The following is a 16096-nucleotide window of genomic DNA, read 5'->3' as shown; positions in this document are numbered from 1 at the left end:
GACGCGGGCGACGACGCGGAGGGCCGGGCGGGCGGCGGGCGGACGCCGGTGCTCGGGCGCCGGGCGGAGGATGCACCGGGTGCGGCGGGCGGCTCCCCGCGGCTGCCCCCGCGCCCCGGGCGCCGGGCCTTAGTGCTGGCGGAGGAGGCGGCGCGCGCGGGGCGGCCGGGCGGCGGCGGCGGCAGCGGGGCTCGTGCGGTCATGCCGTGGCTGAGCGGCGGCCGGCGGCGGCGGCGGGGAGAGCCGCGGGAGGCCCCGCGGGAGCAGCCGCCGCCCGCGCAGTCCCCTCGGGAGCCGCCGCCGCCCGCGCCCCCCGCCGCGGCCCCCGCGCCCCCCGCGCCCTCCGCGCCGCCGCCGCCGCGAGCCCGGGAGAGCGCCGAGCTGCCGCTGCCCGCCGGCTGGGAGGAGGCGCGCGACTACGACGGCCGCGTCTTCTACATCGACCACAACACGCGCCAGACGTCGTGGATCGACCCCCGCGACCGGTAAGGGCGGGGGCGCTGGCCGGGGCTGGGATCCCGGCGCTCCATCCCTTGGGCTCTGGGAGGGGATCGAGGAAGCCCGGGGGCCTCCGGGTCCGGGCGTAGATCGCTTGTCTTCGGGGCCCCGGCGGGGCTCCGGGCGCCCCTCGCCCCCACCCTGGGGCCTTGGACGAGGATCGAGGCGCCCCCTCTCCGGCCTCGAGGCTCCGGAGTGCGGAGCCCGGGCCGCCTCCCGGCCCCCGCTGCGGGGCCGGCACAGTGACTTGGTTCCCTCACGTCACCCGCTGACCGGCGCCTGGAAGCTGGGCGCCTGGAATTTCCTCTCCCAGGGCTGACGGATGGCCCTCTTTTCCTTTTTCCGCCGGGGCCTCGCCCATCCCTCCCGGGCCTCGGCGGCCCACCGCCCCCGGCCCTGCGGCGGCCAGATGAGCTGTCATCTTGGAGCAGAAACGTGCGCTCCAGCTTCGTGGTGTGGGTTCCTTGTCTGGCGGGCTCAGCCTAGTTTCCAACCAAAGACTGCTGCCAGATGGGCCACTTGAGGGATTCCCAGTTCTTTCGGAGCTGGGAGAGCCTGCTCCCAGACCGTGCTGGTTGCTCTTTAGCGCCTTTTAAACAACCGACTTGAAATTCTGATTGAAGTAGCCTTGCGTACTGCAGCCAGAATGGAATATGATTAGACCCATATGCTTTTGGAGTAAACGCAAAACAAAAGTTGAATTTCAGGTTTCCTTTTTGTGCAAGACGTGAATGGGGCATTAAGTTGTCTTATAATTCATGTGAATCTATCCCGTGGAGTAAAAAATGGATTCTTCTAAAAGCACTACCAGATTCCATTTAATTACGTTCATGTAATATGCTTTTCCTTAACTTTTTGTGTGATTGCTGCTTTCAGTGGTTCCGCTTTTTTGGAGAGATGTTTTTGTGCGTGTGTGGGTGGGGGGGATTGGGAATTCTGTTGAAACCGAGTGTTTCTAGTGGTTACCTGATATCTTGTGCTATTGGGAGCAACTTCTCACTGCGCTGGGCCTGGGTGCTAGAAAGGAAATACTGCAGGCTTCCCAGTGATTTTAAGACTTGAAAAGGCTCAGTGTGATGACATTGCTCCTGCCTCCTCCTTACCTGCACAGGAAAGTGCTGCATGGCACTGGCGTTTGAAAATAAACTTTGGAGGAGGGAAGCTGTTGAATTACTGTTTGAAGAATCTCTCTGGGTTCAGATAGGGAAAAACAAAGCAAAACGATCCTGTTTCCCCGACATTCTCCCTGAACGCAGCTAGCCTCTGGACTCAGAAAGTTAGATAAATCCTAGCCCAGTTTTATTTAGCCCATCTTTAAGCTAAAAAGATGCTTAGTTATTTTGAAAATCAGGTGAGATCATATAATAATTTTAACTAAAGGCTAGAGCCACAGCTGTCTGATCAAGCTTTAGATGGTTCTGGAATTGGTAGAACTGCTTGGAACGTAGTGCCCTTTTATGCTGTATGTCTGTTAAAAACCCAAACAACTGGAAAATGAACCAATTAAAAATCCTGTTTGGCTCAGAAAAGGCTAAGGCTCATTTTATGAGGGTAATATAAAACAGTTGTGGTTACCCTGGAGTGGGGATTCAAGATGAAAAATAGAAATGTGCAACTTTCCATTTTAATGGTAGGACCCAGGACATAGTTGAGCAGACTCTATAGGAGTCAGCTTGTAGAATCTTCCTTTCTGTGTGTTTCATACACATTTCCTATGTTCTTTTTTTCCCAGAAATCTGTTTGTGGTGCTGAATGACATTTTCACCCTTTTCAGACATCACTTACGTTATCGATTTGTTTTAAAGTCCCGTTTCTAATGCTAAAAGTGTCAATTGACTGAACAAAAGTGCCTATTTTACATTTTTTGTAAAGTAAAAACATGTGTATACTTTTATGAGACATTGTTTTTACAGTGAGTGAAAATTCAGCAGGGGACAGCTTGCACTTCAGCTCCCATAATACCTTGCCCGAAATATGTATGGAATGCTCAGCAAGCCGCAAACATTTAAGTGGGTTCTAGCGAGGGGTGTAAATGGCGTCTGGTGTAATAGCCACTCTTCTTCCTCTTTCAAAACAGAACCCTGCCGATTTTTATGGGTGGCTGATTATCCTTGAAAGTTGTAATTGATTTTTATTATATGGAAAAACTGTTCGTCGGAGCCCATTTTCTTCATGTGCATCTGCCACTTAAAACCCTTTTGGAGTTGTGTCTGATTCACACAACTGGAAGACGGTGTTCAAGGACTTTCTCCAAATAGCTTCCAAATAGAGAACTGACAGGAGAGTAGCAAATAAATAAATAAATAGGTCTTTAAAGAAAATGAAGTTAGGAAGGAATAAATGAAGGTAGTAGGTGAGGCAAAAATTGTTGTTGACTCAGAACATTATTTCATATACCATTTAGTAAAAACTGTATCGCGTAAGATATGTTCCTGTAAGTAAAGCAACAGAGAGCCAAGGGTTGTAAATGATCTCTTGTAGAGTTTTATAGTGATTCCGAAATTCAGTGTTGTGTTTAACGGCAATATGTATTGGCAGCTCGCGGTGTGTTGGTGAATTAGTGGAGTTGTAATTTCTTCTTCTTTTTTTTTTTAATTTAATTTATTTATTGGATAGAGAGAGAGAGAGACAGAGGGAGAAGCGGGCTTCCCGCTGAGCAGGGAGCCTGTTGTGGATCTTGATCGCAGGACCCTGGGATCATGACCTGAGCCAAAGGCAGACGCTTAAACAACTAAGCCACCCAGGCACCCCTGGAGCTGTAATTTCTTTCTCAGGTCACAACCAAAAGGTTGTAAGTATAAGGAGATAATCTTTATAGATGTGGCATCAGATTATAAAAAAAAATCTCAGTGTTTTCAAAACGGAGTTTTTTTGGTTTGATTTTCAACCCACCTTAGGCTTCAGTTCACTATATCTGCAGATCAGTACGGTCTGTATAATTTTCATAGTTTCCTGTGAATTGTACCTAAAGACCTTGTTAAAAAATATAAAGTTGATTGTTTCTGTGGCTGGTAGTTTCTGTGGGTCAGTCTTGGGTGTTTTCTATTAGTTGCATGTATGTATTCTGTGTATATTAACTTGGAGTTCAATGACCACTCTGCACAAAGATATTTGCTATTTAGGCGAAAACACGGTAAAAACATTTTTGTCTCCTTTGGAAAAATTTAGTGCCTTTGACAGTTCTGTATATGTGTGCTTCCTGCGTGATTGTGTTGATGTTATCCTACAGATGGACTGAGTGATTGAAACTTCATGTTCTGTTTCTTGGAGCTTAGTTGAGATTACAATACTGGAATGCCAACCTAGAGCAGCTTAGAGATGGTGGACCGTATCCCATTTGAGATCAAAGCAGAATGTAAATAATCCTGACGATGGTAGGAAGACCCAGATTATATCATGACATAAACTTTTAGGGACCCATTTGTTCTTGAGATGGGATTTCACCTGCTCCAACTGGAGAAATTCTGTGGTATATTAACATTCCTTTGAACAGGCCATTGTTTTTTTGAAAAAACAATCCATGGTTTGGGAATTTCAGGCCAGAGCCCCATATAACAGAGCCGGATGACATCATTGCCACCTTCTTGCGACCTTTATCTAGTATTAATTAATAGGAGGTTTACTATATTTACTCCACAGAGTCTATTTCTGGATTATACAAACTTTTTGATAAACAATGATTTCTCCATTTTTCATATTTTAAGATTATTGGTACTGTCTGCATGAACATGGGGAGTGTCTTGCTTTTAAGGCCATTAGGGGTGGGCTCCTGGAAGAATCTTTGTCTGTTTAGATTATCAATAGTCATTTCTTGGTCTATTCTTGGCCTAGAATCTTTCTTTTTCTTTCCTTCTTTCCTTCCTTCCTTCCTTCCTTTTTTTTTTTTTTTTTAAAGTGAATAAAAAAGTCATTTCTGAAAATAGAGTCCGGATGTTTAGAAATCTCAAAGTTGCCTTTCCTCCCTTTTCACTACACTGATTCCAGAAGTGGAAATAACGTGTTCCACCTTCTCTGGTAGGTTCTGCTTCAGGAACCCACAGGTCAACCTTTGAGTGTCAGAAGGCACCTGGCGATCCTGGTAAGCTTCTGCTAGCCCAGGTCTTTTTGCTAATGTTGGTTGCTTTTCTGATACATTCAGTAAAATTACTCTGATGGAATAAAGCACCGTTGAATTCTCCTGAATTCAGTTATTCCCATTTAAATCCACTAAAATGAAGAAATATTTACAGAGATTCTTGGCCTCCTGCGCTCTGGGAAGGTGGATGGAGGCCCAGGCTTTCTGGGAGTTGGGAGACAGACGTATAAAATGAATACAGTGGTCACATGGTGGTCATGGTTTCTGAGAAAAGGAGGGAGGGCTCATTTGAGCCTGGTGGTGGTGGGGGTGTCTTTATTTTCTTTCATTGATTTCCTCCGTTGAGGGTTTCTCCTTGGCTTTCTGGGAGCTGGGGAGGAAGAGGAGGAATGTGAAGAAAGTGCTGGCGGCAGGAAGTGCCTGCGGGCTATGGTATTCCGAATCAGGGAGGTCATGTCACTGAGCCGGCCTCTGTGGGTGAGGGAGGTGACACTTGGGCAGGACCACGAGGGGCTTGGCACCCTCGGCTTGGGAGTCGGAAGGACTTGGACTGTCTCGTGCAGGCTCCTCATTTCGCACTGCAGGCCACAGCTCTGGGGACGTCCTGCCGGCAGTCGGGAGGACAGGGACTCCAGCGGAGCCTTCTGGCGGGGAGCCAGTGCTCCTTCTAGTATGTCACTCAGCTGCCCAAAGTCCACCCGCTTTTAAGCGTTCTACCTCTGTGTGTTCGTTCGTTCGTTCGTTCGTTCGTTCATTCATTCATTCATTCCTTCCACAACTGTTGCACAGCCTCTCGGTCTCAGGTGCCCTTTCAGGGTTTGGGACCCCAGCGGTGAGCACCAGGAGTCTAGTCCCTGCCCCACGGGGCTCACACATCCCACCATGGTGAGGGTATCTCAAAAGGGTGCCTGCAGAGCTGTGGAATCTCCAGTGTTTTCTAAATGGCCGGTCCTCTTTTTATTGCTTTAAAGCTCAAGGGGCTAAGGAAGTGAGAGGGAAGGAGAAAGGGAGCAGGTTGGGGCAGCCCCCAGACAGCAAGCCCGGCCCTGGGGTGGGCGGGCCGGCCATCGCGCCAGGCTGGAGAGCCTCTGGGCGGCCGTCACGTGAGAGCCAGCACTGCCGAGGCACGAGTAGTCTTTCCGGGCGGTGTGGAGCTCGGTCAGGGCACCAGAGAGCCACCGTGCCTGGTGAGCTGTCGCTGCCGCTTGGAGCCCTGTCCCATGGGAAGGTGCCCGTCTCCACTGTGCGGGGAGGACTCGGAGCGTAGGGATCAGCTGGATTCGCCCTGAAAAGTGTCCTCACTTAAGAGAAAACAAATTTCCATAGGATTTCCATACCACGAGGTGTTCCATTTCAAAGTGCACAGTGCAGTGGCGTTTAGTATATTCCCAGGGTTGTGCCGGCACCACCGCTATCTAATTCCAGAACTTTCCCGTCACCCCAGAAAGAAACCCTAGAGCTGCTAGCAGTCATTCCCCACCTCCCTGAGGTCCTGGCCACCGCTCCTGTGCTTTCTGTCTCTGTAGATTCGCCTGTCCTGGCCATTTCCTCTCCGTGCAGTCGTACACTCTATGGCCCCTGTGGCTGGCTTATCTTGCTCAGCGCAGCGCGTGGCGGTTTGTCCGAGTCGTGTGTAGATCGGTGCTTCGTGCCTTTTCATTGCCAAGTGCTGCTTGGCTGTGTGGCCTGGGCTCGGTTTGGAAGCCGCCCCGAAGGGCCCCCCTCATCCAGGTGTTCCCTGCCCAGCGGAGGAAGTAGGCGTGGCTTGAACTGAATTGCGTCGTGTCAACTCCAGCAGGTCTACTCACAGGGAAGTGGCCGTTCCCGTGTTCACAGCGACCGACCTCGTGTAGTCCTCGAGCAGCGCGAGCTCTTGGACGAGCTTGGATCGGCTGTTGTCTGTTCCCATTGCTCTGCTGCTTGGTTTGGCTCCCCGATAGCTGGAGCCAACCTCTCTGGGACGCTGGGGGTCCCCCGGGTCCTGGGGGCTTTTGCACATGGTGCCCAGGGAGCCCCGTGTTTCAGGCTTCAGATTCCATTCCCTAGCACGAGCCTCGAGTAGATTCCCGTTTCTGAAGATGGTGTCACAACTCAGTGCAGGTTCCAATGCTGACCGGAGGTGGACATTGGCGGTTCTGTCCCTGCGCTTGGCATTTCAGAATTGAAACAGATAGCTCTTGGTTGCGGACTGTTTGGGAACTGCTCATCCCGGCTCTCGTGAGGATGTTTTCTTGCCTTTTTTCCCCAGGTGCCTGTTCACGCGGGGCAGTGGCCGTTAGCCCGCGGATGGATGGGCGAGCTGGGTGAACCCGTGAGGACTTGGAATGGGGGAGTTCGGGGCTTTGTGGTCTCAGGCCGGCTGGTGGACCTTGGCTAGTGGGCCAGGGCCCCCGAAGTGCCGTGGTGGGGCCGGGCCCTCGGAGACCAGGGCAGAGCTGGTCTGGCTGTAGCTGCACACGTTTGCTCCCTGCCTCCGTTCTCTCTCGGCCAGACAGGCCCCTCACACACACTGGCCTGCTTCTTAGAGGAGACGGACGTTTTTAAGGCTGGGGTGATGCTGTCCTGACAGTAGGCCCTTCTGCAGCCCCTGGGACCTGTCTGTGAAGTGATGCACTGCTTATGCCTGGTCCACTGATGGGTGCAGCCAAAGCAGCGGGAAACGCCGTGCAAATTCATGGTTTGTCTTCATCTCAACTCTCCGTCCTCGCTTGGCGCTCTGCTCCCCTGCGCAGCTGCCCTTTGAAATATTCAGGTCCGTGGGGACCTGGGTGTTTTTTCTATGACACGGGGAGCCCACTGAAACATTCTTGCCATATGAGAATGAAACAGTGCACAAATATGCAGAACACATGGAAATCCCCATCTGCCTCTTCCCAGAAGGAACCTCCCGTAGCAGCTTGCTGTGAGTCCTTCTAGTCCCTTCTCTAAACCAACTAAATGCATGTGCATAAAGCTGGACCTTGGTCTTGGAGTGGGATCGTGCTATCAACTTTTTTCCCCCGTGACTTGACACTCTCATTTAATAGTATGTCTAGGTCCTCTTTCCACTATTGGAGTGTACAGATCTACCACCATTCTTTAAAAATTTTTTTCCTGAGATAAACTTCACATAACAGAATTACTCATTTTAAAGTGAGCGGCTCCGTGCTATTTACTGCAGTCACAGCGATATGCACCCGCCCCCTCTGTCCAGTTCCAGAACATTTCCTTAAACCCAGAAGGCAACCTTGTCCCCATGAAGCAGCCCCTCCCCGTATTCCCCTCCTCACAGCCCCAGGCTGCTTTCCCTTCTCTGGCTTTGCCGGTCCTGGACATTGCATCTAAATGGAATCGTGTGATATGTGGCCTTTTGTGTGGGGCTTCTTTCCTCTAGCCTGATGTTTTTGACGTTCATTTTAGGGGTCTGGTTTTATGCTTCTGCTTTTACTTTAATACAGGGACGTGCCCTCACGTGATCCTAACCGGGGCAGCTGGGCGAACTGAGCCCAGGGGAGCAGCCAGCACGCTCTAAGAAAAATCAGTTGACCATTAAACAAAAAGAGTTTAGCTTTTCGTTTATTCCTTAACTTAGTCTTTGATTCGTTACTTTGAGAAAGAGAGTAGTACAGACTCGTCCGCATTTCTTTTTATCATTAGGGATGGGGAGCCAAAGCACTAATGTATGGTAAGACTTTTTAATAGTCTAGATGCTACGTCTGTGCTGGGTGCCACGGAGAATAACAAATGAACATCACCAGCCCTTCTCCTCAGGGAGCTGAAATGCCACCGGGGAAGCAGAGGGAACATCTGCAGTGTAAGAAGCCAGTGCCTGGTCTGGTGGTTACCGATGTGCTGCGGGGGGGTCGGGGGGGGCCGCCCTCAGGCCAGCGGCCAAGGCTCTGGCCCCAGCTTGGCTCCTGCCCGCTGCGCCACGCTGCCATGCAAGGTGCTGGATGTCCCCGTGCCTAGATTATCTCACAGGGACAAGGAGGACCATGATACTTGTTATTGAGTCGATGAACCAAGATTTCAGTGTTGAGTTGTTTCCCAAGCCCCATGGCCGGCCCGGGGGCCCCCAGAGATCCTAGCCCTGGGGCTGGCCTCCAGTAACCCACAGGCTGAATCCAGCCCACCTCTCCTCTTTATCCAGCCTGCAGGAGAAGAATGGGTTTTCCATTTTTAAGTGGTTGAAGAAGATTAAAAAGAAGCAAAGTGTTTTGTGAAATTTGTAGGAAATTGACATTTTGGTGTTCATGAATAAAGTTCTGTTGGAGCTTAGGACCTGACTACAAGGACAGAGTGAGGTTGCTGGACAGAGACTAGATGGCCCACCAAGCTGAAAATATTACAGTCTGGCTCTTTACAGAAAATGTTTGCTGACATTAGATCTTAGATCTTAGAATACAGGATCTTAGAATACAGGATTCATTAAGGTAACTGTTGGTCAGTGGGCATGTAGAGGGGTGGAGCACAGGAAAAGACCTGAAGACCCCAGTGGAAAGTCTAACCAACTAGAGGAAAGGGGCTCAGAATCACAAAAGCCAGTGGGGATGTTTTAGTCAAGTATCCCTTCCATAGAAACTTCTTCAAAAAAGGATGTTGTATCTGTCATAAGACAACCGGCGAAAGTTAGATTAGGTCATTTAAATAATATGTGAATTAAGACTAAGAAGGCAAGAGAATAACCACATTTAGAAGGATTTTCATTAGGGGCACCTGGGTGGCTCAGTTGGTTAAGCATCCGACTCTTCTTTTAGGCTCAGCTCATGATCTCCGGGTTGTGAGATGGAGTCTGTGTCGGATGCCTGCTTCAGATTCTCTCTCCCTCTGCCCCCACTCCTACGTGCACGTGCTGTCTCTCTCTTCCTCTTAAAAAAAATGAAAGAAAGATTTTCATTAAAAATATACATTTAATTCTGAGTATCTACTGTACAACATTGTGATTATAGTTAACTACTGTATTGTATCTCAAATTGCTGAGAGAGTAGATCTTAAATGTCAGCACAAAAAGGAAGTGGTAATTATGTAATGTGATACTTGTTAGTGATAATCGTATTGCAATATCAGTATCAAATCGTCATGTTGTACACCATAAATTTACACAATGTTTTATGTCCAGTGTATCTAGTAAAGCTAGAAAGAATACACAGTTAAAAATCTAAGGTTTAGGGGCACCTGGGCGTAAGTAGGTTAAGTGTCTGCCTTGGGCTTAAATCATAATCCCAGTGTGCTGGGATCGAATTCCACGTCGGGCTCCCTGCTCAGCCTAGAGTCCGCTTCTCCTTCTCCCTCTGCCACTCCCCCTGCTGGTGCTCTCTCTCTCTGTCAAATAAATAAATAAAATCTTAAAACACCCCCCAAAAACCTGAGGTTTAAAGGTACAAAAATCTTTAGTTCCAAGGAGAATTTGAGTAAGGGACTCATTCTTTTGTGCTCCTGGGTAAATGGACCCCCCGCCCCAACCTGTACTTTATGAACTTCAGTGAGTTTTAAAGTCCCATTAAGGGAATTGTGTGTGTGCACATATGTGCCTGCTCAGAACATGCAGCTGGAAAGAAGAAATCCAGCTGTTCCCTACCCTTCCACAACCCCCTTCGCAGACCTTGGAGGTGCAGAAAATACCCTCTGTGACCGGTGTTATAGGGAGAGCCCTTCATTAGCCTGTTCCTTGCCAGAGCAGACTGAGAGGCAGTCAAACCCCAAACCACCATACGATTCCAGGCAACACAACACACAGAAGGAAACTGGTATGATTCTGTTTATATAGCATTCTTATGGAGAACCGACTAGTGGTTGCCAAGGCTTGGGGATGGGAGGCAGGGGTAGATGTGGCTCTAAAAGTCGCTTGAGGGAGGCTTGTAGTGGTGGGATATTTCTAGATCTTGATTGCGGTGATGGAAGCTACACGTGATGAAATGGCATGGAACTAGTATGTAACGCGTGCAGCTGCTCACGTACACGGCGACGTATGCACACACACGGACTCAGAGGGAGTGGTTCGGGGCGTACCAATGTCAGTTACCCGGTCGGACTTTGTGCCCTAGTTATGTAGGATGTGCCCCCCAGGGGGGAAACTGGGTGAGGGATGCTCCCCATACATTTCTTGGCAACTTTCTGTGAATCTATGATTGTTGTAAAATAAAGAGTTAAAAAAGAAAAAAGGGAAATCAGAGAATGAAGGGACCAACCAGTTATTTATAGTTTATTTTAAATTTAAACCATCTCCTTTCCTTTATTTAGATTTTACTCTGCTTTTTCTACATAGTACCGAGCACATTGTGGGTCCTCAGTAAATGTTGAATGCAATTATGCACGTAGAAACAGATTCTACTTATATGTGTATTTGTGTATTTCACTTAGTTTTTTCCCTATATTCTAGACTTCTCAAGATCGGTCCCCTTTGTCAGCCGTCAGAGCCCCCATTTTGTTGGAGCGGCTAACCTTGCCTTGATTCAGGGGATGTGACCCTCTCTGCAGCTCCTGGAGAAGTCCTGCTTGCTCAAAGTCAGTGGCTCTCAACTAGGAGTGATTTTGTGTCATTTCCCACCCCTCCTCCCACCCCGGGGGCCATTTGGCAACCTCTGGACACATATTTGATTGTGGTAACTGGGGGCAGGGGTGGGGTGCTCCTGGCATTTAGAAGGTAGAGGCCAGGGATGCTGTGAAAAGTCCTACAATGCATAGGACAGTCCCCACCACAACGGACAGTGATTTGACCCCAGATAGCAATAGTGTCTAAGGTCGCTCTGTAGAGCAGCCAGGCCTGCGGTTGGATGGGGCAGGAGCACAGGGCCAGGAACTGTGCAGTGAGCACAGGGCGAGGTGGGACAGAGGCGTAGCGGAGGATAAGCCCTTTGTTCCTGCAGACTCGCAGGTAGGTAACTCCGCCAGCTGCTGACCGTCCTGTCTCCATCCAAACCTGGAGCAGGGCAGCTAGGTTTACTGCAGAACCCAGGAGGGAGCTGGCTGAGAAGCCCAGGCTGGCAGAGGGGAGAGGCTGCATCCTTGGTTGGGGGGGGTGGCTGATTGACGGTTCTAGAGCTACTTGCCTGCAGCCCCTTTTCTTACACGAAATGTGAAATGACAGCATCTGCTTCTCCTTCGAAGCCGGCCGACCTGGGGTTTCTTATTTGCAAGCGGTAGAGGTGTGGTCGCTCAGGAGCTGCTAGCCCGTGGTGTCCGCACCTCCCCCCACTGACCTTCTTACTGGGGGTGTAGGCCGCCACCGGGCAGCTGTGCCATTATTAGATAGTCCTCTGTTTCTGGCCATGTAGATTGCCTCTTGATATTTATGATTATACAAATACTGTAATTTTAGTGCTGCTTACGTGCAGTGGTTTTATCTGTAGTGCTGGTTTTTCCATGATAGTTATAGGCATCGGATGAAGCAAACCAGTGGTTGGTTGGTTGGTTTTAATACACATGTATTTTGGAACGTAGAATTACAGAAAAGTTGCAAAGATAAGACAGTTTTCCCCATTGTTAACATCTTGTATCAGCCTAGTATCTTTGTCAACACTAAGAAGCCAGTTTTGTTCTCTTCCTAGAACTCCAGACATTACTGGATTTTACCAGTTTTTCTACGAATGTTTTTTTTCTGTTCTAGGAGGTTTTTTTTTAGAATTGTCGCGTTGTTGGTATTTGTAGAGCTCAAACCTAGTGTTTGCAGGTTTCTCCTATAGCTCTCTTTTGTGGGCGTCCATTTATCTTTGGTGCATGTGACAGTCCTGTTAGAAGTGCTCTGAGGCTTCATTTCGTTTAGGGCAGTGACGTCCTTGGGCATTCGCTGTGCAGTGATTTGTGGAGAAGCCTCAACACTTTCTCGAGCTCTTCTCCAGCCTCACACGCACCCCAGCATTCAGCTGTGGTGTGCAGTCACTAGAGACAGTGCCCGGGTACTGGCTAGATTTCACACGGAACGGGAAGGGATAGATGGACCTCAGAGGTTCAAAGACACGCAGAACAACATAATGTCCCCCAAGGGCAAATCCATAGAGGGAGAAAGCGGACTAGTGGTTGCCTGGCGCCGGAGGTGGGAAAAGAGAGTGATGGCCAGTGGGCACTGGGGATGTTACTGAGGTGCTGGGAATGTTCTAAAACTGGATTATGTCTCGTACAAGTTGGTAAGTTTACAAAAAAATCATTGAATTTTACACATAAAAAGGGAGGATTTTATGGTATGCAGATTATACCTCAATAAAATTGTTTTATTTATTTACTTTAAAAGATTTGTTCATTTATTTTAGAGAGAGTGCATCTGTGAGCGGGGTGGAAGAGGGGGAGAGAATCCTCTGGCAGACTCCCTGCTGAGTGTGGAGCCCGATGCAGGGCCAGATCCCAGACCCTGAGATCATGACCTGAGCTGAAATCAAGTGTTGGATGCTTAACCAACTGAGCCACTGAGGGGTAGCCCCTCAGTAAAATTGTTTCTAAAAAATCTTTCAAAGTGCACCGTTTTTACATTCAGGTGGTTACCTTGCTTTGGTGGTGGGACAGACCAGGCTGTGCGGATTGGACCTGGCAGCCTCTAGCCGTGCAAGAGGCTTCTGGGCTTCTCTGAATGTCTATACGATATAATCCTGTTTGTTAACTATACTTTCATTAAAAATAAAAAAAGTTTGGGGTGCCTGGGGGGCTCAGTGGGTTAAGTGTCTGCCTTTAGCTCAGGTCATGATCTCAGTGTTCTGGGATTGAGTCCTTGTGTTGGGCTCTCTGCTCAGAGGGAAGCCTGCTTCTCCCTCTGCCTGCTGTTCCTCCTGCTTGTGCTTTCTCTCTGTCAAATAAATAAATAAAATCTTAAAAAAAAAAAAAAACTTGGGGCGCCTGGCTGACTCAGTCGGTTAAGTGTCCAACTCTTGGTTTTGGCTCGGGTCCTGATCTCAGGGCCGTGAGATCGAGCCCCTCGTCAGGTTCTGTGCTGGGCACGGAGACTGCTTGAGATCTTCTCTCTCCCTCTGTCCCCCACTCTCTCTAAAAAAATCGAAAATCAGAAGTAAAAAAAGCTTTAAAACTTCTGGGCGGTCAGCAGGTGCGCTCACAGGAAGCTGTGTGTTGGCGTTGTCCAGGAATTTTGCCCACTGTGAGGGGAGAATGTGATCACGAACCACCTCTATAGGCACCTCATGACCATTACTAGATCAATGAGACTGGCGGTTTCCGTGAAGGCAGCTACCTCTTTTGTTCAGAGGAGTTTTATCTTCTGGGACAACTCACCGGCGCTGCTGTTTGTTTTAGAGCAGTTGATGTGCTGACTGATGATGTGGCAGCGTTTGGAGTGAAATGAAGTTTGTGGCTAAAGGGCCGATTGATACTTGGGCCTTTACATATCAGCATTCTCACCTTTCACACATTTTTTGAAGAACCTCTTAAAATTGTAGGACATGCTTTTCGTTTCTTAGATGTATTAAAATGTGACATTTTCTTGATAGGGTTTGGATGGGTGAACAGGGGCATCGGTATGTCCTGGAGTGTACCGCCAACCACAGGGACCGCTCAGGAGTGGTGACCCCCAGCTTCAGCCATAGACAGTCTGGAGTCTGACTGCTGGCTCTGCCATTGGATGTGTGCCCTAAGGCAGTATTTGGGCTCTCTGAGCCTCAGTTTCGTCTTGCATAAAATGGGGGCACTTAGACCAATGTCCAGTGCATAATAGACACGTTTTAGTTGTTTTTGTGATCATAGTGAATTCCATGTTACGAGTCTTCAGTGTCTGTTTTCTTTTGCCTATCAAACTTTCCTCCCTCTGTCCTGCGACTTGTGCTTCCGAGTTGCTTCCTTATTTTCCTCGTAGCTCTGTGGCCCTGGAGGCCCACCGGTGGGAAGACAGGCGCTCAGATTCCATGATACCCGTTCTTCCTTTCTGCTTGAAGCTGTTCTTTGCGTTCTCTTTGGTTTGGAGGCTGGGTAACTGAAGTTGCTGGAAACGAAATGTTACTAAAGAGAATGAACAGATTGGAGCAGAGCCACCGCACTTTTGTGGTAAAGGGCTAGAGATAAAATAGCTTAGGGTTTACAGGCCACGGGGTCTCTGTCTCCACCACTCAGCTCTGCTGTTGTCTCCCAAAAGCAGCCAGAGACAGTCTGGAACTGTGGATGGGCCAGGCTGTGCTTCAGTAAAGCTTTATTTATAGAGATAGGAAGCAGGCCGGATTTGGCCCAAGGACTCTACATGGCCAATCCGAGAATGACGTCATGCTCGTTTATATACCATGTTAACACCCCCAAAGCTTTTGCATGTGTAACTTTCGTTACTGTCATGCTAGCTTAAGATACAAATCTGAAAATACCCCAAATATGTACAGAATTATTCATTTCCAGGTTTTGGTATCATCTGGTTCTGCAACTTGGTATTTGTAGCACCCAGTGATGCTGGAGATCTCGAAGAATTCACATCCTATGATTAGACCTCGTTCCGTAGTTAATGTTGGATACTTAATATTGGACAGGTGTTGAGAATGGGAGAAGTTGATTGAAGGCCAAGATGTTCAGCTACATCTTCTCAGCAACCTTGTGCAGTATCTGCAAGACAGTGTCTGTGTGCGTATTAATAGCTTTTGGCTGTATGTTGAACGGATGAACTTTCTTTTGGGATGAAATTAAGTTTACACAAATCACCGTGCTGTTTGGGCCTTCGAAGGGCTTCTCAGAGCACGGGGCCACATCCATCCTGGCGCCTCGGCAAAGTTCTCACTCTTGTGGGGCTCACATGCTGGTGGGAGACGGGAAAGGGGTGAAATGGACTTAGGGGGAGGCAGTGAGAAACAATTAGCGTCACTTCCGCAGTTAAGGTCGATATTGTCCTAGCAGCATGTGGCCAAAGCTGTAAAAGCTATTTCCACCCGTACATTCACCAAGTCCACTAAAAGAAGCGTTGTCAACTAGGGGCAGCTTTGCCCTCCGGGGGACGTGTGGCAGTGCCCGGAGACAGGTGCGGTGGTGCCTGCACATAGCGGGTGGAGGCCGGGCCGCAGCTTGGCAGGGCGGCTGCTGCACGAAGACCGATCTGGCCCGTGTGTCAGCCGCGCTGGGGCTGGGAACCTGCCCCAGGGGGCACCGATAAACCTTCCCGGGACAGTCCTCGCCCCTGTGGGGACCACATTGCGGTGGGGGCAAGTGGCAGACACCGACCCCATCAGTGCTCACTCTGGGTGAGGTGGCCGGACTGGGTGGTGGTCGGGGAGGCCTTGCTGTTAAGGCGCCTTGGGGTGATGCTTGCCAGAGGTCGGGGGAGCCCGAGCTGGGGGGGGGTGCTGAGGCTTTCGGGGAGAAGGAAGTGCAGGTGCTGTGGCATGGAGGGTGGGGGGAGCGCTAGGGGCGAGGTGGCTCCTGATGGGTTTCTGGCACACAGAGGTGTGCCATAGTGGGGACTCTGGCTGGGACTCTGAGCAGGTCAGGGAGCCTTCTATGGGGGAGATGTACCACTTTATTAGGGTCCCTCTGACTTCTGTGGGGTACTGAGAGGGGAGGGAGCTGAAGCAAGAAGACTGGGCAGGAGATGGGGGCTGAGACGGGAGGTCGCAGTGGGGGTGCTCCCAGACCTACGCG

General features: G+C 49.7%; 1 protein-coding gene across 3 annotated transcripts in view; it reads left to right on the top strand.

Annotated features, from left to right (window-relative positions):
• The first annotated feature begins 310 nt into the window (after positions 1–310).
• The window catches only part of WWC3 (WWC family member 3), a 107583-nt gene continuing 91797 nt past the window's right edge, over positions 311–16096 (top strand). For 2 of the 3 annotated variants that reach the window (XM_032880219.1, XM_032880217.1), the window contains exon 1: positions 311–485. The gene's annotated coding sequence lies outside the window, so the exon portion shown is untranslated. The remainder of the gene's footprint in view (positions 486–16096) is intronic. The other variant, XM_032880220.1, reaches the window with a different exon arrangement.

The sequence above is a fragment of the Lontra canadensis genome, unplaced genomic scaffold (assembly GCF_010015895.1).
Source record: "Lontra canadensis isolate GAN:19392208 unplaced genomic scaffold, GSC_riverotter_1.0 scaffold68, whole genome shotgun sequence".
NCBI classification, from domain to species: domain Eukaryota; kingdom Metazoa; phylum Chordata; class Mammalia; order Carnivora; family Mustelidae; genus Lontra; species Lontra canadensis.
Note: the sequence above shows the minus strand (reverse complement) of the source record. Positions and strands in the feature narration are given on the sequence as shown.